The sequence below is a fragment of the Haliaeetus albicilla genome, chromosome 7 (genome assembly GCF_947461875.1).
Source record: "Haliaeetus albicilla chromosome 7, bHalAlb1.1, whole genome shotgun sequence".
Lineage (NCBI taxonomy): Eukaryota > Metazoa > Chordata > Aves > Accipitriformes > Accipitridae > Haliaeetus > Haliaeetus albicilla.
Genome location: NC_091489.1, coordinates 31,043,052 through 31,066,839, shown reverse-complemented (window position 1 = coordinate 31,066,839; position 23,788 = coordinate 31,043,052). Strand labels below are relative to the sequence as shown.

At 43.4% G+C, this 23,788-nt stretch overlaps 2 long non-coding RNA genes across 2 annotated transcripts; both read left to right on the top strand.

Moving 5' to 3' along the window:
• Positions 1–1,545: 1,545 nt before the first annotated feature.
• LOC138686122 (uncharacterized) lies at positions 1,546–8,231 on the top strand. Its single transcript, XR_011325471.1, has 3 exons — positions 1,546–1,676; positions 5,924–5,993; positions 6,561–8,231. It is a non-coding gene; the product is annotated as an uncharacterized lncRNA (long non-coding RNA).
• Positions 8,232–10,544: 2,313 nt separating this feature from the next.
• Positions 10,545–17,778, top strand: LOC138686123 (uncharacterized). The gene is made up of 3 exons (XR_011325472.1): positions 10,545–10,882; positions 13,144–13,192; positions 13,613–17,778. It is a non-coding gene; the product is annotated as an uncharacterized lncRNA (long non-coding RNA).
• The last annotated feature ends 6,010 nt before the right edge of the window (positions 17,779–23,788 follow it).

Here is a 23,788-nt window from a genome sequence, read left to right as displayed (position 1 = left end):
AAATCACACATCACTTCACGCAACCATCTTCAGGTCTGATCATGCTCCCTGTGGGATCACTTGAGGTTTCCTCATCATTTCTGCAGGTACCCCTCAATGTGTTTATCTATTTTCCTGGTAAGCTTTTGAGCTGTTCGTAGGCTGTATGCAGCTGCAGCACCTGGGGCAGGTTAGCAGCTGTGTGGATGGATTTGCAACAGTCTATGGGGGCAAAGCATGCTAGATCCAAAAGCTCTTGGGCTTGGTAACAACTACCATGATGCTCAGAGCTCTGGATCGAGCCCTAGAAATACTGATACCCAACTGAAACTGGAAGCAAACCCAGCTCATAAAAATGACTGTTAAAACAGGCCTGATGTATTTTGCTTAAAATTTGACCAGTTGTCAATGTTTTGACTGGACAAAGTTTTTCATAATATTATCAGAATCTTCTCATTCCTTTGGGATTAACTAAGGGCAAAAAGGAGATGATTCCTTTAAATAAATTTTCAGATGAGAAAATAGGAGACAGGACCGTATGACGTTTTTATAAACAAACAAATTAAAAAAACCCAACCAACCAAAAAAATCCCACCCAAAGAACAAAAGAGAAAAGCCTAAGTATCAATGCCTTCATGGAAGGCTTGGCCAGCAAAGCTCCAAAGCAAATCATAATCTAGTAATTGGTGGCTTTCTGCACCACCAGTTCTGTTTCTTGAAGCAGTAAATTCATCTTTGCATCTCTGTTTAGAGAAAACCTCAGGGTCCTGCCTGCCTTTACTAAAGCATGAGTAACAGCAACAGGGGATGGCAATGCAATGGCATCTCCTTGGGCAGCATGGGCCACGGACCTTGCACAAGGTCTTCTGGGATGCTCTGCTGAAAAAAAAATTTAAAAAAAAATTCCATTATTTCTGCTTCACTTGTTGTCAGCACATAAAGATAAGTTGGCGTAAGGCAGTGTTCAGAAGGAGTTAGCTTGCCAGTGCAAGCACATTGCAGTTAACCTTGATATACTGAAGCAAAGGTCAGGGTAAGATTTAAGTGGAGATTTAGGGGAAAGCAGAAGCAGGTAAGCCCTGCTTAGTGGAGAGCCTTCTTCCATGGATCAGGGATTGGCAGTGATACATTTCATTTTACAGGTATTGGGAGTCGGTAGAGTGAAGGCAGGGCTCAGGGTAAGGTGTCAGCCTGACCTTAATCTGAAATTCATGGAGACCAGTGGTCTGGGTTAGGGCTTGCTCTTAGAAGTGGATGTTGGCTTTAGCAGGACCTGTGCTGGTAGAGTAGATCTAGCTGTATTTGATGTTATGACACTTTGAGATTGCAGGAATGAGGTTAAGAACAGGTTTAGAGTTTGCGTTGGGTTGAAGGCTGGATGCAGCATAAGTTTTCTTTTAGTAAAGGGCAAGACAGAGCACCATGTAAGGAAATGTCAGAAATATAAATAATTTTTTTAAAAAAAGGTATTAGAAAGCAAAGAAACAAAACCCAAGCACAGTATTTCATTTGCACAGTGAATCCTCCAAGTCAATTTCTGACTGAATTGAACAGCTTCATCTTTTAGTTGAAACTATTTTGAAATCCACTCTTTTTCTCTCTGCTGCTGCTAGGGACACAACTGTGTAATGACAGCTGGGTTTCATCTGCATGATTTTGGGAGCTGAAGGGATTGTGTTCTCCACAGCTTATTACTGGTAAGACATCTACAGAAAGGGCTTTTCATTTTTATTCCAAAATCAGCTTCCCCAGCTGCGATCTTCTGCTCTGGATTTGACACCTGTAAAAGAAAAACAAGTTTTAGCTTTTGATTTATCCATTGATTTAATAATTGTGCTCTGTGTGTAGTAGTGATCCCTGGAAGTGGTGCAAAGTGTCTCGTCTTTCCTGCCTGTCCGATAGGTTATATATTAAAGGAAAATTGTAAGAAGTGAGAGATCCCCACACTTCCATGATCCTGCTGCAAATCTCCAGGAAAACTGGGATACTAAATAGGTGTTGGCTTGTGCTGGAGTTCCCCGTGGCATTTTGTAAAGCCTGATTTTCTCAGGAGAGAGATCTTTAATGCTACTTTGCCTGCTGATAACCCTCCCTCTCCTTCTCCCCACCTTTGGCAATATCTACCCTGTGGAGGTGGTAGAACCCTGAAACCTTTTAAGATTTTCTGTTCGTGTGAGCTGTGGAAAACGGCTTGTCCACTGCCCAAGATCTCTATCCATGGGGGCAGGCCGGGTTAAGGTTAGGGTGGGAGTCAGGGTCAGGTCCCCTGGCTCCATGGGGGTGGCTGCAGCCACTGCTTCCCTAGGACAGGGGAGTCCTGCTACAGCTGGGGTGGGCGTTTGAAGATGCCCTGTACTTGCGTATGATGTGCTGAATATCACACTGACACCCCGGTGCTGTAGTTTTTCTTGTCTCCCTCCTTAGGGTTACAAGAAATGCGATGAAGGCATCAGCCTGCCGAGGAAGCTGTAGCTAATACTAGACCTGCCCTGTTAAAAGCCACGCTTCCCTACTCCTGCAGCAACTCGGAGGCCATGCTATAGACCATCATCCCCTGGTACTTTCCCCCATGCAGGCAAAACGCACAGCCCCGCTGAAAGCCGACCTGGGGCTGCAGCATCCCTTTTTGGTCCTACGCTGTGCTGGAAGGTGCTGTGCCACTGCTCGGGACAGAGCGGTGCTGCTGCCTGCACCCATCGTTGCCTGCATTCCCACAGTCCCTCCTCAGGCTGCTGTGCCGTTTGTTTTCCTGATGGGAAGAGTAGTATTTTGTGACAAAGGTGGAGCTTCATAACAGCAGCAGCAGGAGTTAGTCTCCTTTCTGACCAGTCCTTCAAGGAAAATCTTTCAGATCTTACTCTCCCAGGGCTGAAATCAATGCAGGTGTTAAGCAATGTGGCTTGGCTATTTGGGTAAAATAGGCTAGTTTTGATTAGGTAGGGAATCAGAGGATAAAGGGATTTCTTTTTCTCAGAATTGGGCATAGAATAGCAATGTAAAAAGCTGGATCAAATAGCTAAAGCCAATATCTTCCCCTTGAGGCTTTCTTTTGGTTCCCTTTGTAGCACATCAACTTAAAAGAGACATAAACTCCAGTTTCTGAAGGTTGCTGAGTGGGAGGGCAAAAAAATAAAAGAAAAAGGGAGTTCACAGCTGCAGCCTCTTAGGAAATTGTGGTAACAACCTGTCATCCTTGGAGTCATGGCTGATAACGTTTCTGTGTGTCTTTGTGCCTGTTGGTCTTTATCTAAATTATCTGCTGGCACATCTGAAATTTAATGATGCTGTATGACACTTGGTACAATACAGTCTCTTTAGCATGTTCCCCTCTCCCGGTACTCAGGAAGACAGCATGGACAGGAGGGCAAAAAGTGCTTTTTTGCTACATTTTGCTCCTGATGTGTTAATCCTCTCCAGCCTGCTGAGCTGCTCAGTCTGTTGGCTACATTTGGGCATTGCAGGCTGAGAAGCTGATGCGTACACTTTCACATGCCTGCAGACATACTTGTCCTTATTGTGTATTCTTATAACTTAAACTCTATTTGGTGTCAAAAGGAGAGAACAGATACAAACATGCTTCTTTTAACATCTCCCATGCTAAGGAGCTATTCCCACTGAATTGGCATAGGGATACGTGCTGCCATTTCCTCCAAAAAGGTGATTTTCCCTGCAGTTCCCTTTCCAGAGCGAGGCGCAGCTGTTCACAAGGATTGCAGACGGGGCAAGATTCCCACAACCCCTTCCTCTGTGCTATTGCTACTTTTGCTCTTTATTTTTCATTTTATTGGGCTGGACAGGCCCAGAGGCTCTGGACCAGTGACAGCACGGGTGGCCAGAGCAGCTCGTGACACAGGGGGTGACGAACCTGACCCCTTGCAAGGTAGGGGACCAGCAAAGACCCCCGCCCTGCACCCACAGAGCTGCTCCCAGGCACCTGCTCTGACTCCAGCTTCTCTCCCACTTCTTCCCAGATTTGCAGTAACTTTTTTTAGCCCTTCATGTCGCCTGCCTGGGTCTTAATTCGATTTACAATACACGTGCTGCCAGGCTACCTGAAATATATTGAAAGAAACAACACAAATATCCTCACAGATGTGACAACAAAAGAATATAAAAAGAAAGAATTCCCTAAAAGGGGAGAAAAGAAAAAAAAAAAAGCAAGGAAAGAAGGAAGACAGCTATTTTTGTCAGGTATATTTGGTGAGGATTTTTTTCAAAGAGCTTCTTGTTTTAATAGTGTCTTTGGTTAAAAGGAATAACTGTTTTATTAAGAGGAGTACTTATTTCTGTAGAATTAATATTCACCCTTGAAAAAATACAACTTCTACTTTGCATGCTAATTTTGACTGCTTATTTCCGCTTCCTTTAATTTTTTAATGAAATTATACCAGGGTCCCTGTAATCCTAAATTCAACATGAAGAAGGAACCTGTATGCTACTGCAAATCTGCTTGCTGATTTCCAGAATATCTTATGCAATATATGTCTTGGAGAGAAGGCACACTTCCTTCAGTAAAAGAAAGAAAAAGGAAAAAGAGGCAAGTTTTCTTGCCTCCCTGCTTCCAGAGAGAAGCTGGAACATTCGAAATCTAAAGGCTCCAGTAAGAGAAAATGCCTAATCAGCAAATTTTTTGAAATCTTATTGTATCTAAATAACATCCTGGGCTTTGGCAACTTGTTTCATTACTGTCCTGGTTTCAGCTGGGATGTAGTTAACTGTCTTCCTAGTAGCTGGTACAGTGCTATGTTTTGAGTTCGGTATGTGAAGAATGTTGATAACACTGATGTTTTCAGTTGTTGCTCAGTAGTGTTTAGACTATAGTCAAGGATTTTTCAGCTTCTCATGCCCAGCCAGGGCACCTGACCCAAACTGGCCAACAGTGTATTCCATACCATGTGACGTCCCATCTAGTTTAGGAACTGGGAAGTGGGGGGGCAGGGAATCGCCGCTCGGGGACTGGCTGGGTGTCGGTCGGCGGGTGGTGAGCAATTGCCCTGCGCATCATTTGTACATTTCAATCCTTTTATTACTACTGTTGTCATTTTATTAGTGTTATCATTATTAGTTTCTTCTTTTCTGTTCTATTAAACCGTTCTTATCTCAACCCAGGAGTTTTACTTCTTTTCCTGATTTTCTCCCCCATCCCACTGGATGGGGGGGGAGTGAGTGAGCGGCTGCGTGGTGCTTAGTTGCTGGCTGGGGTTAAACCACGACAATTACGTTTTGAGTTTTGTTGTTTGGGGTCTTTGTTTTTTCACATCAGCAGCTGGTGGCACTGGACTGTATCTATTCTGGAATTACACTTTGATGTGGGGTATGTTGCTACAAAGGGAGCAGGATTTCAGGGTGATGTGGGCTCTCTCCTTAGGGAAAATTTTCCCACAGCTCATGTCATTACTTCACAGAAGATGGGGGCTTCTTGCAGGAAAGCTCTTGGCGAGCCCTGGGGACACCCACTCCACTCGTGTCACCCACTGGCCCTAGCACAGTTTCAGGATATTCCTATCACAGATTAGATACGGTTCCACATTTCCCAGGGAGATTGTTGGTCTGTTTATTTACTAGCAGGGCACTGCGCAAGAGGCACCAGGCAACTGCTGCCCACCTCCCCGGGTGCGATTTCTCTCCCTGGGGACATAACAGCCCTGGCTGGGAAGAGCAATCAGATGTGCATAGTTTGTGACATTGTGCTTGAATCAAAGCCATGAGTCAAGAAGCATAAAGCAGTCTCTGTCGCTGCTTTCCCTAAGAGAGAATTTTTCTCTCATTTAACTGCCCCACACCTTTGCAAACCTTTTCTGTGCAGGCAGGCTATTGCTCCCTCACTAGCATAATGCATTTTTAATGAGCCCTTCTACAAAGACCACAAGGTAGCTCTGAAGCCTGAAGCAGAGGCCATGAAATTTTTTATTATATCTCTAATTTTTTTTCTTTTACTGCACAGAGAGAAATGCAAGACAGCTCTGAGCAATAGTGACAGGATAGTCCTGGGTGAACAGAAGATGAATCAATGGGTAAGCAGTTCCTTTAAGAGTAAAAACCATGTTAAATTAGTCAAGTCCTGTGCTGCTTTGAAGCTTACAGGCATGACATTTTCTGTGTTTTTATTAGACTTTTTTGTGTGTGTTTGAGCTTCTGCTTAGTCAAGTAGATAGTGTCAAATCCTGATAAAGCAAAGTCCAACATCCTGGAGTCAAATGATGATATAATGCAACATGCACAAACTGTGAGCTGGGTTTTTTTTCCTTTTCATTCACTTAGGATATTTTTTAATATATCTGAGAATTTAAACATATCTGTCACTGCAGTTTAAAAACAAGCTGAGGTAGTTACTTAGTTAATTCAAAATGATTGGAAAAGATGAAGATAACTTGGAATTTCCGAAGCTTTGTATATGCAGGACAGCCTGTATTTCAATCTGAAGAAATTTTGCTGTAATATTCTTCATCTTCTCCACATTTTGATGGAAAAATCAAATTATTTTGATACTCAGTGTCTTAGATGAGATATTGCCTTTTCAGGTAGTGTAATTTCAGCTCTATATCACGAAGTGTAATGTTTTATCATTCTGTCTTACTTAGGAAAAATCTATTCTTGCCTGAATCATTTCCGTGCCACATCAACTTGAAGTGTTTCAAAACAGGGCAACGTGAAAAGCTCATCTTGAAGTGTTTGACTTCGGCACTATAGACTTCTGAGATCTCATCACTATAGGATCTGAGCACCTTCCAGCAGTGCATTGAACACCACGACTAACATCTGCCACGTTTTGTTTGCTTTCGCAACCTCCCCTCTGGGAAAAATGCATGTGCAGTGACATGCCCAGTTTTGGTCAGCTCTCTCTGTATGAGATTGGTTTGATTTTTTTAAGAAAGATGCGTGTTTCTGAATTTCAGTGAGAAAAGGCAAGATGGAAGAAACGCACGTAGCACTCGGAGCAGCATGCAGAAATGTTTGTAGAGGTCTGTGTATGGGAATGGTGTTGTTCAGCTTTCTCAGACTAATCTGGAGGAACTGCTGACCATACCAGGACTTTTTCTGGGAGAGAAGCAGAGCTGGACTTCCCTGAAAGCCAAGAAGGAGTGTGCTCATTGCTAGATGGCAGCAAGTGAAGTTGCAGCTCACCTGGAGTCCAGCCACCAGTTAGGGACTGCCCCTCACAACAGAGCAGCATGCCCTTGCTATGGCAGAGAATGAACAGAAGGGTTACTTCTACAAACTGCTGTGTGAGAGCTTTGGGCTTGGATTCACACTCACTTGCAGACATCTGTTGTCCAAAGGGAGATTTTTTGGCTGAGAGGTGGCAAACGTGACACTATTTTGGGACTGCTGGTCCTTGTGCAGGAAGGGGTTGACTTCAGTTTTGAGGGAGCCTGAAACTTTAACTCTGATGTGCAAGCCCCATCCCCTTCTGCTAGCTCAGATGTCAGGAGTTAGGCTTTATCTGCATTGCTAACTATTGTGATTGCTCACTGTTAACTCACCAGATGAGAGGATCTCATTACAAGGAGCTGCTTCGCTATCCATTACCAGTGCTGCTGTTTCAAATGAGACTCATTTTGCATTGGAATTTAACAGCACTGAACAGACTGGATGGAGGCACAAATAGTTTAATTGTCCTGAAAGTCAACTCAATTTGCCAGAGGAATGAGGAACTTTAATAGCAATGATGTTAAACCACTGTGGCTATTCATCTTCACTCTGCATGAGAGGTGGCCAGTCCTCCAACCACTGGCAAATGGATGCACGGCTGTTCTCACCCCCACTGGTGTGCTGGTTCTGGCTGGGATAGAGTTAATTTTCTTCACAGTAGCTAGTATGGGGCTGTGTTTTGGATTTGTGCTGGAAACAGTGTTGATAATGCCGAGATGTTTTCATCATTGCTGAGCAGTGCTTAGACAGAGTCAAGGCATTTTCTGCTTCTCACCCCACGCCACCAGTGAGGAGGCTGGGGGGGCACAAGAAGTTGGGAGGGGACACAGCCGGGACAGCTGACCCCAGCTGACCAAAGCGATGTTCCAGACCATATGATGTCATGCTCAGCAATATGAACCTGGGGGAAGGAGGAGGAAAGGGGGACGTTTGGGGTGATGGCATTTGTCTTCCCAAGTAACTGTTCACATGATGGAGCCCTGCTTTCCTGGAGATGGCTGAACACCTGCCTGCCGATGGGAAGTTGTGAATGAATTCTGTGTTTTGCTTTGCTTGTGCACGGGGCTTTTGCTTTACCTATTAAACTGTTCTTATCTGAACCCATGAGTTTTCTCACTTTTACTCTTCTGATTCTCTCCCCCATCCCACCCAGGGGGGAGCGAGCGAGCAGCTGCATGGTCCTTAGTTGCCGGCTGGGGTTAAACCACGACAGCCAGCAACATCATTGCTCTCTTGTACAGAAAGCAAGGCTCAATCCCTTGAAGGTGACAGTCAGCCACTGGCATTGCTATGCTGTAAAATGGCATAATGCACAAATTAATCTGGGCTCATTCCTAAATCTAGTGCTGCCTTACTAAATCAGTTGCATACAAATGTCAAGTACCTTTTTGTCCTTTTCAAAATCTCAGACACAGCTCCCAGTACTCACTAGTTCTGGAATAACTAGTTCAGAGTTCAGACTAGCATTTTCTGATCAGTTCTGCAAGAAAGGTACTAGGTAAAACAGTTCCCTGGTTTGCAAAACTGGGTGATCCCAGTTTCCTAAATTCTCTGTGCAATATCCAAAGCAAATATTTTCTCAGGACCATCAGTTTTATTAAATTCTTTAATTTTATTTATTTTATTTCTCAAAAAATATGTAATGACTGGATAGCTGGAGATGATGGGTGAGAAGATGGTGGCAGCACAGTTATGGGGAAGAATGTGAACATTTCTAGATAGGTAGTGAAAGAAGGAAGAGACTGCCAAGGGCAGGCAATCCTTAAAGACAGGGAGAAGAGGAGAAACAGGAGTGAATATAAAGGCTGTGCAGGCACAGACAGAATTTGGGATCAAATTTACCATAAGATTAGCAGGAATGGGTGCATTTACATGGCATATAATGCATAGATCAAGGCTGGTGGTTGGCAGCCTCCTCTGTAGGGAGCAGGAAAGGTGCCCTCTTGTTTTCTTTCTTCCAGCTCGGGGGTCAGCTAGACATTTCCAGGGATGCTTTATGATTTCCCACTGAAGGGCACATGCTGAGCTTTAACTTATTCCCTTGGAGCAACTCCTGCTGCCTCTCCTAAATGCTTTAGTGCCTATTGCAGAGCTTCCTAGACTGCACTATAAACAATAAATGGTTAAAAGCCAATGAGGAAGGAAATTGCTGGTTAACTAATCGTAATCAAAATTGCCCCTAAATGACGTGCAAACTCTGAGCCACCTCTAATGGGCACCAAATTCTCTTTCAAACTCAGCTTTAGATGCTTTTCATGTGCCCTTCTCTCCAGCGTTTTCGCATACCTGTTATTTCTGCTGCTATTTGCTACTTGAGAATCTGATTCTTCAGGTCAGGGGACATTTTGTCACTGACTGCTGCATGGACAGGCACAGGCTTCAGAAAGTAGTTTTTATTGTTGTTTCTTTTTTTTTTATTAAATCCTTATTAGCAGACAAAGAGGCTAAATTTGCAAACAGAAAATGGTAAGAGGAGAATCACACATCTTTTGATCATGATTATGCTATCAGAAGCACACTAGCATAATGAAGGGATAATTACTAACTATGTTGGGTTCTGTTTTCACACATTTATGGTGATTAGGCATGGGAGCGGGCAGGTTGTCACTGATTTTAGGCAAAGCCCTTTAGTAGGCATGAAGGAGCTTAAACGCAGATGGGAAACAGTTCCTCCTTTGTAGCCCACCTCTGCATTTCCAGCAGGATTAAATTCACTGATCAGCAGCAAATGCACAGCGTGGAGTTGCACAAGCAATGCCCAGTCATTGTAATTCTTCAAGGTAGCAAAAGAGGCAAGGTGGTATTAAATTACTGGGAGCCTGCAACACAGCAGTTGCAGTATCAGAAGGCTTTGTATCAACTTAGCCGCCCTCTTGCGCATGCACACAGAGTATGAAGTCTTTTGCCCAAATTTAGCTTGCCTTTGCTTTGGTTCCCATACAATGGTCCCACACAGATCTGTAGTTCTCCATCACAAAACCTCCAGTCTGTGATCTGTTGGCAGGATACCTTTGTCTGAGGGACAATGCTGGGCAGTGATGCTTCCATGGGATAAAAGACTTTTCCAGCACTTGGTCTGGTTCCAACTCTTTAATATGATATTGAAAGGCACATCCTCATGCTGCCATTGAGCAGACTTGAAGGCCAGGGACCTCAAGCCCACAACTCCCAGAGCCTGATTTTTTCCGACCTGTCATTAGCACTGGACAACCTCTTGGTGCTCAACTTGAAATGCATGTTTTCCCCTTACGCTGAGGCTGACTATTTTCAGTGATTCAAGCATGTGCATCTCATGATCAGGCTTATGGATTTGCTCCAGATTTTGTTGTGCTAATTACCATTCCAGGTGGCTATGAGTTAATTAGTAAACTATGTGTTTCAGGGTGCACCATAACTGTATATAAATAAATTGTTACTGAATAAAGAGTGCACAGATATAATGTATTTGATGATGTGGCAGAAATGCTTTGGCTTGCACAGGACAACTGAAATGTATGCATTATTAGTGACCATATGCAGTTCTTTACATTAATTGGCTCCATCTGACTTTGGGTTTTGGACGTCTGGGGGTAAGGGACTTGATCTGGAGTCCTTAGTTATTATTCATAACCGTGTGATTTTAATTTCCATAGTTTTCAGGCCAGCCTGTGCTTCATGAGATACGGTGATCTTCCCTCAGATGCTAAAAGGGAATGTGTATGGGTTTGGACATCTGGGAAAGATGATACAAAGCCAGCAAGATCTCCCACTGGTAAGGCACCACCAATAACTTCTGGCCTTGAGCAGCAGGCCAGTGTCTCTCAAGTGTTTTCTTCCTATTTGTCACCCTCGAAGGTCGTCTTAGCACACAGATGGCCCCTGTTTGATGAAGCATGGAGGAAGGCAGCCAGAATGCGGGTGGCAGCCATCCCCGGCGGTGTGTAACAGATTGAGATTTTTTTGTGTCACCGCTAAGCAGGAAGCAAAGCATGTGCTCTGTGCTCCCACCACCAAACCTGCAAGTCACCCTTCACTCTGGGGTGCCTGTCACCTCCATGGGTATGTCTGGGCTTGAATCTATTGGCTTTTCCATTCCTCTCCTCATTCCCCGTGAGGCCAAGTCACAGGGCTGCATCCTTCCCTTGCAGAGCATTGCTGGTGCAGGGGAAAAAGAGTGGGATGAAGGAGGCAGAGAGGATCAGTAGGATGTGTGCAGTGCCTCTTACAGTGGAAGTTTGGCATGTCACCACCCAATGGACACCCACCTCGGTGGGTTCAGGAGCTCCCTGTGGATGGGCAGGTCCATACCACATGAGTAGCATCCATCCCATCCCTGCAGCCAGGTCTCTGTGACCACAGCGGTAAGTTTCTGAAGAGCTGCAGAGGGCTTCCTGGCGTTAAATTCTATCTTGCCATTTGTTGAATAAATGCCCCACTTGGCATCCAGAAACACAGCCTGCAACTATTAGCACAGTTCATAATTTCAGCAGTGGTTATGAGCCTTCAGATTGAGTCTGTTCTCTCACTGGATTCATCGTTTACTTCAGCATAATTTTTTTTTTTTTTTTAAATTCATGCGTCCCCCACTCCCCGCACAGACCTCACAGAGGTTTTCGTGCATTTAAATGAAAAAGCTGAACAGTTCCCTTTTCTCGTTCACATTATGCAGCATTGCCCTTCTCTGTATTTTATCCTATTTCAGAGCTGTCATGCAAACAAACCCAACTAAAAAAAAAAAAAAAAATCATTAAAGAAGTGTGCATCCTATCAGCCATCTGTCTCAGCTCCTTCTCTCACTGTATGTGCAGGGAGAAATCCTTTCTCCTGCTTGCCCTCCTCTTTCAGATGTTTTCACTTCTTTCCTAGAAGTGATCCAATATCTCTATGGTTCCCCAGGGCACTGTGGTCTGCTCCAGTTGCCCAATAAACCCCTATGCACTTCCCCCCCATACATGTGGTATTTACTACATGGAGCTACTGTTTTCTAAAGCATTTTTATGTTTTCTTCCTTGATTGCTCCAGAAGTAGGAATTCTCTTTTTCTGTAAAATCTGTCCTGTCAAGCACACTATACTGCTAAGACACCCGCTTTTCTTTTTCCACCTGAGTATATCTAGATGAAGTAGTCATTGCATCTCTTTCCTCCATCACTGGAATATCTGACTGTTTTAAATATTATTTCTTACTCTCTTCTATATCATCTGATTCAGCTTTTGAGGAAGACTCAGCCATAGGCCTTCAACATGCACTGATTTTTTTTTTTTTTAATTATTCTTACTCAGATATGATTGCCAGTCTAGCTTATCTTAGCCTTCTTCATCATGCCAAAAAGTGATGCTATGTTAAGTATGCCCCATTTCATGTCCCTGCCTTTTGATCATTTGGTTATGCTGAACAGTCATGCTTCTGCAAGGTAAGCAGCATGGGTTCCCATGGCATTGTCATGTTGGCCACAGAAAAAAAAGTCCACTTTAGCAGAGACTAAATATGGAGAAAGTGCATTCAGCGCTGGGGTTCACTGGTGGACAGTTGCTGGTGGCAGGGGGATGTCAGCAGGAAGCATCGTTCGTTCTTGCTCTCGGCATGAGTCCATGGCACTTGTTATTGGCTCTCCTGGGCAACAGCCATAAACCCTCCCCAAACACACCTAAAAAACCTCCCCAAAAGGGGAAAACCACAGGAAAATGAGAAAAAATACCTATCAAGTGTCTCAGTAAATGGAAATATGATGGGGTAGGGCTCCAAAGAGCAAAATGCAAATTGCTCCTGTAGAACGAGCGAGTATCTTGTTCTTGCTGCAGCTGATGCTCTTTGTGAGAAGATGTTGGCATAGCTCTGGCGGGGAGCTTGCACCCATCACAGATGGAGAGAGCAGGTATGGGACAACAGGTCAAGGCTTTCACCTGTAATCCTCTGGTCTCTGGTATCCCACAGAGACCCCTGATGACCAAGAGACTGCCTTTTCCAAAGAGGAATATGTCCTGGTAGCAAGACCTCCAGTTTGTGGTAAAAATACCTATTACTTACTTCACAGGCCTGTGGAAAAGCACCTGCCTGGACAGCAGGAGATGCGCAAATCACAGGTATGAAAGTGCATCTGCCAACTCGGGTGCAGAACATCTATCAGTGAATTTAGGCTGCGCTACCTTCACACCTCCCTATGAAAACTTTGGATTATCTTGATTTTTATCCACACAAGGAAGGTGAAATGGTCTAAATCTTAATGATTCATGGGGTGAGGGCTGCTTCTCAGTTTCAATAAATAGATTATCCTCCTTGTCAGTGAGGAGTAAAAAGCTGTTTTGAATTCATGGTGTGTTTTTTAAACTTTCTTTCAAAGATTACTTTTTTTTTCTTTCCCCTCCTCATATATCTCAGAAGAACCTAGCTTGCCAAACTGCTCTTCTGAGATAGAGACATCCATCTCTGTGTACGGTCTGTACTTGCGAAGCAGAGCACAAAGCCCTTTTTCCATTTAATCCATATTAATTATCTCTCTGCAGCTCCTCTATAGTTTCCACTCAACCCAGGCACCAAAACATGTGTGGCTGCATCTTCAACAAACCAGAGCCTTTCACTGCACACCTGGTAAGTCAACACTCCAAAAATAAAAACAAGTAAAAAGGTTTACTGCTGAAGAATTGAGGCTCTCCATGCTTGAAAACTGAATGCCTTGGGACTGAGGACTAAGGCAGATATTTTTAGTGCCATCAATATCTCCTGGAGTTGATATCTCCCAAGACAGATGGTTGTTTCCCACAGAACGTTGTCAAATGTTTGCTCAGCCAAGATCAATTTTGTTCCAAGTCCTTTCCCACCTTCTGGTGAAATATATTTCACTTGCCAGACAAAAAATTAAAGAAACAGCATGAAACCATGTCACTCTAGAGGGTTCTCATTCCCATAGCTCCCCTCTGTCCTTCAGCCGTGTGACTGACATCTCTTTCAGTGCCCATGGAAGAATAATAGATGCACTCACGGTGGAAGTGCGATGCCAAAAAACAAGGCTCAGGTCTCATATCAGAGGCTGATTTCCTCCGAGACCTACGACAAGTCACTTCTTAGCCTGTCAAAGGGTCTTGCTGCCACATTTTGCTGTTAGATCTCCTGAAACCAAAGAAATCCTGAGCTCTTATCCTGAGAACCTTGAATCGATCTCTTAAGAAAATGAGGTGCAAGATGGAAGGAGGAACAGAAGTAGTGCTGAGGAGGAGGTACCAGGAGAAGGCATGGAGAGGCTGAGTTGTGGCCATTGCTCAGCAACAACTGCAATATTTCTTTTAATTACAAGCCCACATGAGTCTGGAGACATGGAGCCCATTCACGTTGTCTGGCAGCACACTGGACTGGATGGATTTTCAGCTGAAATTAGAGGGAGCCGAAGGACTTTTTAAAGGGTGGCATGGAATGTATTTCCAGTGATGGCCCATTTGTAAAAAATTACACTGTAAAAAAAAAAACCAAACAAACCCCAAAACTTTCCTTTCTTTTCCTTCCCAGTTGCTATTTTCAGCAGAGCCTGACTCATCACAGTCTAAGAGACAGAGGTGGTACTTTCCAAAGTACAAGCTCCCTTACAATGCCTAATTGTTAAAAGTGAGAAATTACAGCAGCCAGTGCCAGTAGCAGTTTCTGAAATCTTATGATGATTCCCTCCTGTTAAGCTTTTTGCTTGTTGTGGCTGTCTAGGCTGAAAATTGTTAATATGTGGTTGTTTTCTAGCTAGGACATTGGCAATCCAGGATCAGTAGGGTATCTCTCGTCTTTTATCACTTCATATGTAAAAACAATTCTGGTTTAGTTTTGCAATTCTAAATCCTTTTGAAAATGCTACAAAATCAAATTCTTCTGCACATTGAAAGGTAAATTGGATCATCCAGAATATTCTTCTCATTTTGATCCATAATCTTTTCTATTATAGTTTCAGAGGCAGGTGAGGCTCTCATCAGAAGGGAAATCAATGCTATGATGCCTAAAAATATTCTTCATCATTAATTTAGTTGTGAGAGTGATCTATTCACACCAGCATGACCTCTTAAGCAACCCTGTGTCCTCAGAGTGCTTTTGTGGAAGAGGATTTTGTGTGGAAGAAACCTGCTAGTCTTGGTATTGTACCTCTTGTTTGGGATTTGCCTGGGATTCGTTAATATTTCAGTCCTACATTTTCTTAAGGATTACAGATTCCTGATCCTTAACTCACATAAGAGGCGTTTTCAGCCTCCTCCTGCCAAACGAGCATCTTTGGTGTTTTCAAAATACTATGTATATATAAACATATATTATATACATATATACCCAACTTATCACTAAATTGTTAACCTGCAGAAATCACTTTCTGTTACCTGGCAAAGTCACATGCAAGCCTCTGTGTAAAGCCTTTTCATACTGGGAATGTAATTGCCCATATGGATTTTTTTTTATGGCAACGTATCAATGGAAGCAAGGTTGCAGCGTCATATTGGCTCCTGGGAGAGACTAGATGTAGCGGTAATCAATCATTTGGTCTGCAAGTGGGTTTCGGACAACCAGATCCCTACCCTCTTTTAAGAGGCATACTTGTACAAAGAGAAATAAGGGAAATGCAACAATTCCATATAAAAAAAACAGAGAGAGGAAAACCACATATACACAAAGTGGGGGGGCAATGGTGTTAATTATTAAGTCTTATTTTATCTCTACATTCCTACTTAGGGTCAGCTTCCCTCCTGCTCTTTTGGGGAGCTTTCTGAGCTGCTTTAAGCTGTAAGGAGAAAAAGCTCTTGCTTTCTCCATAGGAATATTCATGTGCAAAGGCCAAGCTCCAGCTCTTACATCTTTGCTCTGGAGTTCATCTCCCAGATGCATTAATTCACAGAACAAAGGTAGAACATCGTCATTGTTAAGATCCAAATCAAGCTGCCTATCCTGTAAAGGATCCCTCTACCTGAAGCAAAACAGAACTGTTACTGCATTTTTTATAAACAATGCCATTAAAGATGCATGGAAGATGTGTTGTAAATATTAAAGAGGAACTATTGCTTGCTTTTTTTTTTAGTTACTCCATAAAACATAGCACAAAAATCTCCAGGTCAGATTCCTTCTGATGCAAATTAAGCCAGACCTTTGATTTCAAGAGTTTTGCCCAGTCCCTTTTTATAGTATTACAGTTCCCACAAGAGCTCTGAAACAGCCCTGTTAGGACGTTTGCAAGTGTGGCAAGTTCAATTATGGAACTCTGCAGTAGTCAAGTTATAAGAACGCTTGAATGTGAACCGAGCAATTACGGAGAACATTTATGAATATTTAAAGAGATTTTGGAAATTTTGTAGTCTCCTAAATCCGCTCCCTGACCAAGGCTGTAGCAGGTTTAACACGTAGTGTGGCGCTTCACTTGCCCATCCCATGTAAGCGATGCTGGCCAAAGGCTGGGTGCAGGCTTTGTGTTGCAGTTGCCTCCCAGCCGCGTTGCCTGCTAGGCTGTTATCCCACCTAGTGGCTGCAGTCTGCCTGCTCTCCCTTCGCACCAGCTGCTTTTTTTTTTCCATGATATTGGTGAAACAAATCAAGGGTTGATGTATTACTTCAGTTAGCAGTGAATATGCCTTCAAATTGCTTAGGAAGATGGTCAAATGCATGCCCTTGCCTTAACTGCGTTACACCAGGGATGGGTTTCACACCCAGGTGGGTATTCACATCATCTAAATTTATACATCAAACATAGATGCCTAATATGTCAGCTTTCCAGTGTAAGCCCTCTGTAACATTCTTCTTATGTTTGTATCTGGCCTGTAATTTGGGCGCATTGAGATAACATGAATAAGCTGCTTCCTGTCCCTGCTTGTGGGACCAGCTCAAGTTGCCCTAACTTCCTAATGGCAGTCACAGAAGTGAATTTTATCTTCTCTGCTGTCAGTATACAGATGTCCACAATACACCTATACACGGTCCATCCGCTTCACCATCAGCTCAACTCTGGTCTGACTGAAGCCAAAAGTAAAAATGCCTTTGCCTTCCAGAGGAGTGGAATTTCAGGCCAAAATTTTGAGTTTAATGGAGTGGTTTTATTAAAATAAGGTGCTTTTGAAAAAATTTCTGCTACTGATCTCCTCGAATCACATGAAAAAATCCATTGAAGCATATTTTGATGACAACAAGAAAAAAGAGGACTTGCCAAAGCACTGCAAGAAACTTCCTACAATTGGACAAGAATAACATTTATGGTAAGCCTTCAAGCTGGAGTTTGCCTGTGAAATCGTTTATTGCTTCCTTCCAACCTTGCTCTTCACCCCTCTATTTCTGTGCCACGTTTTGCTCTGTTACAACTTTCCAAAAGTTGCTTTATTGTCAAAAGAAGTGGGATGTCTCCCCTCAATTCTTTAAGTCCCTGCAGTCCTTAAAAGCATGCTTGACTCATGTTGACTGGATGGTCCAACTCTTCAGGTTGTCTTCTGTACCCAGAAGAACGCCTTGACTCCTTTCATGATCTTTTTTCACTTGTTTTGATGTCAGTCTTGCTTTGTGGGACTACAGAAGAACTCAAGGTTAAAGGCAGATGAAGTTCCCAGCATGTGCCTGAAAGGTGTCCACTGCTTACTGCAGAGCAGAGATTTAATAATGAAGGTCACCCCAGTAAATTAATGATGAATCTTTATCTTTTTATACAGAATAAATGTCTCTTCTTTAAAATGCAGACCTATAAGAATTTTTTTTATGTGTATCCAAAAAAAAATAATCACATTGGTAGAAACCAAAAACATTGTCCTGACCATCATTTTTACTAAATATGTCTCAGTGTTTAATTTCTTTTTTGTTGAACAAAACATAAGAAAAGGAAGGAATTTCTTCAGCCTACAGACATTTATGTAGGTGAAAAAATTCCCACCTTTGCTGTCTCTCCCTGTGTACTGGAAAGCTTGACACATACTTTATTTTTCTTCTTTTCTGCTGTACTTTTATATATATTTTTATATATATATATAATTTGGTGATGAGATGCACTTACCATCAATACCCTACTCGATTTAACAATCATCTTCTTCATGCAGAAAACCTATAGCTCCTCTCTCCACAAGCTGCTTGCTGCGTGCAGCCTAGGAAGCTGTTTTCCTAGGCTCCCAATCTCCCTTCTTATGTCTCCCTACTGCCTGCTACAATTTAATTTACATTTCTAGCAGTATCCTTTCCAAGTGGTCTGCCTGCCTGGTTGTACCATGGAAAGGTTTGCTGGATAGGTGAGCCCATTGCGGGATGCAGGTGCCAAAGCTTCTGCAACCTCCAGTTGCTGCAAGTTGTTGTCTCCAATCTTCCTAGGGCTGTGGGATGCTCGCACAGTCTGTGGATAAGAGGGATTTCCCATGGCACGATGGTACCTGGTTGCAGTGGTGGGGCCAGGGCAGAACCGAGTGTGGTGTTGGCTTCCTCACTGGGCTGCATGTCAGTGTCAGGGCACAGGCATCCCTGGGCAAAATATTACAGGAAATAATTTCTCAAATTTCAACTACTGTATTTTATAATTTTTATTATTTAAACCTTGTGGGCAGCTGCTCACTATCTAAAACTTATTTCTAGACAAATTCTGGTAATGAACTCCCACTTAGCTGATGATCAGCTTCGAAAAATAATTGCTCTGGAATTAATGATGCAGGGTGGGGTTTTTGTTTAATAGCACTATCTATATGCTTAGGTACACCAGACTTACCAGATCAACTCTAACAGGATCATTTGCTGCCTCCCAATAATGCAGTAGTCTGAGATCATAATCCTCAGACTAAAATTAAAGCATCACCTTAAACCTGCAGCAAAGGGCAACTTCATGCCTGTTGCAGGTGATGCTCCCTGTGTAATAGCATATTTGGCCCTGTATTTTGAAATGTGAACTCTTAAATGTACCTGAAATGCAACAAAACAGGCAGAAGGAGTAGCAGTAACTTTCCTCCCTTTGCCTGGTCTGCGAGGCAGACGGGAAATTCTCTTTGCACTCAGGAGTTGCCCATGCTGTAAAGAGTTCATTGGTCTAGTTTCTGTCTAATGTGACTGGACTATAAAAAGTTTTTTTGGTGCTTTCAGTGTGCTTTTCTCAAGGAAAAAGAATTTGCAGGCTGATCCACTTTCAAGTTCAAGCCAATGCAGGGTCCAGGCACAGGAGTCAAAACACACATCATCAAGCTATCTGCGTTTTCATTAACAGATGAGGAAAACCATTACAGTTCTGAAGCACTCAGTTTTCATCTTTTGCATAGACCACATAGCTGGAGATATCTAAGGAGATGCCTGGGAAAAGGAGCAATTACAGTTAATCAATAATCCTCAAATGGCAGCAATTAAAATTCTGAAAAAAAAATTAAGAGAAAAGCAGGCAAGGTAATGGCAAATCATCCATCAGCCATTCAGAGTGTTTTTGCAGATCTCAACTTGAAGAAAGGAGGAGTTTTTAATTAAATCATCATCTGAGGATACCATTGATCCTTCATGTTAGACAATTTAGAGTGCAAGAAACAGCTTTGAATGGCCATAATCATAAAAGATGTGTTTGTTTTCCCCCCAGATGAGCCCCTTAGCTGCCTATGTAAAAAAGATGATTCTTCTGAAACAATATGGGAGAGCTCTCTGCTTTTAAATGATCTAATTTCCATCTCCTTAGCTGAGTTAATTTAGTGCAGTAACATATGTATTTGTTTCCAAATAAAGACATTTGTAGATAGCGTTTTCTGTATAACTTTGTCCCCTGCCCCAAGAAGATAAAACCAACTAATTATGGTTCAGCGGGGCTTGTGTTTCCATGACACAAGGAACTTGAGCAGCTTGACTTAGGAAGTGCTTTTCCCCAGCTCCAACCAGGGCACAAATTTAATTTTTAGTGATTCTCAACAGCCTTTTGGAGGCTTAGCCTTGGGGTCTCAAGCCCAATGCTCAAGCCTTGTGTCTTGAAGGGACAGCAGAGGTAGATGCATCCTTAAAGAGGTCACCTATTGTTTTCAGAAATGATGGCTGATTTGGGGTGTTACCTTTCAAGGCTGCACAAGTGCCTGCTCCCACCCACTGATGATGAGGAGTGGTTCCCAATTCACTCGGCAGCTGGCCGAGGCTGGGGAGAGGTGGAGCTGGGGATGGACTCAGGGCTGCCCAATCTGCCTTGTTAGGAGCCTCAGGTGGCCTCAGTGGTGGGCTGGGGTGTCAGCTGGAAGATATGAGAGAGCTACTTAAGAGTAAGTTTAGTCTTGTTTTTCTGTAGTGTGTTGTGCCACTCCAGTGGAGGGCATCTGCCTCAGCTCTGTGACAACAGAGCAACAAACTACACCTCAGGGTGCAATGGTGGTTATTTAATAAGGGTTGATAAAAAGGTATTATCTTGCCTCAGAATGATAGCCCTGTAATGGAATCATATCTTGGCCAGTGCTTAGTCTCCTGCAAGACATGTGAGCAAGGGAAAGCTCTGTAACAAGGCCAGGCTGGCTGGTGGTGGGGAGGTGTTGGAGAGGAGCATTTACCAATGCGCAGATCATTCCCTTTAAAGAAAAACAACCTCATCCTCTCTCAGGTATCCAGCACTGCTGACGTACAAATTGTGAAGCATTTGTGCTTCTCTGCTTCTTGCTTTGCCAGAGCATACAGCTCTTGGTATTGACAGCTTGCTTCCATCCAAAACACTAAACTTTAATTAGATGAACATTTCTCCCCTTTGAGTTGCACCTACCTAAAGTCCCATCAAATTTTGCTGCTGGCTGCCTTGGGGCTTTTCCAAGGCTGATGAGGAGTGAAGAGCAGGATCCATCTGATGTTGAGTCCTATATCGTGCTTGTAGGCAAGAAAATGTCTTCTCTGAAGACCATGACCAGCAGTACTTCAGAAAAAGACAGAAGATTTTCTTTTTTTTTTCTTCTTCAAGGTTTCTGTTGGAGCCGTTCTAGTTACCAACCACTAAATGTTTCCCTGTGCTCTTTGATGTTCTCTGATTCCTGTATGTTTGTGGGAAGGAGAAACTGAACTACTTACAAACCGATAAAAAGAGGGACCTCTCTGTGACAGCTGATGTCCTTGTTATCTGAGCTAAGTCAGACTAGCAACTGGAGGACAATTTTCTTTGTCCTCTTTTTGACCAAAAAGGTGGTGCCAATGTCTGCGTCCTGGAGAAGTAACAATGGCAACTGGTCCTGGCTGGCTCTGAGATCCCAAAACATGTAAGTGCATGTTTAACCTTAAAGAAACGGAATAATATCCCTGCAATTTGGGGTTTTAAATAAGTTTAAGTGAATTGCTTCATTATGAATCACTAACAGCAGTGAATCAGGAAGGATGTGTAAGGGCTGGCTGTAACACATCCGTGGAATTGGCCTTGTTGGAGGAGCTGAGCCTGGACTAGAAACATGGAGGCGGTGGTTGTATGCAAGGATGGATCCCAAACAGAGGTAAATGAAGCCAAGAAAGCTCTGCTCTGTGAGTCTTGTCCAGGATATCTCTGGCGTTAACATCTTTTTGGAGTCCTTTAAATGCCAGCCCCTTAGGTCCTGAAACAGCTAACTGGAGAAAAGCAAGGGAAGACCTAGGAAGCATCAACAGCAGCAGGATGCAGAGTGTGTATGTGCTTTTAATGCTTTCCAGGACTTCGTCTTGTTGATATAAAATTGAAATACAGAGGGGTTTCGTGGCTTCTAATTTAGCACTGAACAGATGTGGAACTGTTGAAAATAAAATGCCCATTAAAATTACTATATTTCTCTGGATTGACCATAACAAGATTACTTCCCTTGCAGAGTGCTTGCTTCAGAAACACACCCAAGGAAGCAAAGCCACTTAATAACCAGACTATAGCAAAGGAGCTCATGCTTCTTTCCTCAGTGCAGGCAAAACAGCATTTCAAGATCTGCCTCGTGTCTCTGCACTCCTTGCCTTGAAGCAGGACAGAGGCAGGCTGCTGAGGAGCTGCTAAATCTACACATAGCTGCTGCTTCAGTTCATCCTTCCCTCCCTTTTGGGGGGGGAAAGGACAATTGGCTTAAAGTTTACCCAGGGTCTACAGCCTGCATCTCCTGCAGAGGGAGAGCAACTCCCAGCATATATAAATCTCTCTCCACTTGCACACATTGGCATTTGCTGCTCCAGTGTGCTGTCCTGCCTGCCCTCTGGTTTCTCAGAGAAGCTCGCAAAGACCCAAAAGGTATCAAAAGAATGATGACTCTTTCCACTGCATGTGGGGTTGGGTTTTATCATCTCTGGATGAAGCCTGCGATACACTCTCAAAACACCATCAGCAATGCTCCTGGGTTTCTCCTCTTCCTTTCTGCTTCAGTGCAAAGGTTAAAGCAAGTGCCAGTTTTGCTTATAACAGGTTTAAAAAGGAGTAAAACTCAAAGGGACCCTTGCCAGCAAGCTTTGCTTTCCCACCCAGCAGGGATGAGCCATGTGGCAAATTGTTTGTTAAATTGAATCTTGCATTCTGCGCTCCAGCAGAAGCAAAACAAGAGGTGCCACAATTACAACTTCATTCCCTGATTACCTGCCTCAGCGTGGCAGCAATAAGCATTCACAATTTGTTGCTGCACGGCCAGTTCATCTTTAAACTGAAACGGCATCTTAATTGTATCCACTAATAGTCAGCTTCAATCAAAAATCACTCTGAGTCACTCCAGCTAGTCTAGCTGGGGCTCCTAGCACTTACTTTTGTTGGTTAAGGGACTCAGACGAGATCATTGTGGTTTTATTTATGTATACAATCAGCAAGGGGGGAGCACTGGCAGCCACATAAACTCTGGGGCATCTTTATCACTTGATATTAAGCTGGGGAGCCAGAACAGCTGGGATTTATGGTTTGGTGCATGCGGCTTCTGTTTATGGCTTTTGCATGATTTAGGCAGAGCTGGGCTAGTGGATGGAGGGGAGGTTCTTGGGTTTTAATTCTGCAGTTCCTGTTGATGACAATAGTCATAAATTTCAACGTGTTTTGTTGTGAGGCTTCAGCTTTCGTTTATTTGTGTAGAGAATGCAAATGTCAACAAGTGGAGCAAGAGCAAACCCTTTTTCCAAGGCAAATGTTTGGGCATGAGAGTCTGCAAAAATTGCCTGATGGGTGTTAAACCTCTTCCCATTTTGTGGCAGACTGAGATTAAACCTGCACGCTCAGGTTCAGCAGCTAAGCACAGAATTGAACAATTTCCCCTTCTTGCAAGTCCCTAGGACTTTCCTCTCTTGTGAGCATTACTGGCTCTCAGGGAGCAGTTGCCCTCCCCAGGGCACCAGGAGGTGAAATGCGTATGCAGGGCCCGAGCTGGGGACCCACGAGGGTGACATGGTGGAAGCAGGAGAAGGCCAGCGGACAGTGGAGCCCATAAGGATGAGGTGAGAATTCAGCAAGGGCTTCCCTAACCTATGTCCCTCCTATACCTGCTTTTCCACCCCATTAAATCACACTGTGGATCAATAGCAGACAAATTACTCTGGTGACCAGTGGCTAGTTTATGAGATTTTTCTTTATTACCACTTCAGCTCAAGTGCTACCACAGAGGAAGAAAGATGAAATTAATTTCTTTCCTGGACAGTAATTACCTGGGTATGTAAACCTTGCTGACAGATGTACATCTCCAAGTGCACCAGTGTGAAAAGCATGGCCTTTTGGTTAAGCTTCTCCTACCAGAGCACTTCAGTTCCTTTTGCAAACTCCTAAGTGTAAGTACAGCTCAACTGCTTCAAAACTACTATAGTGGTGA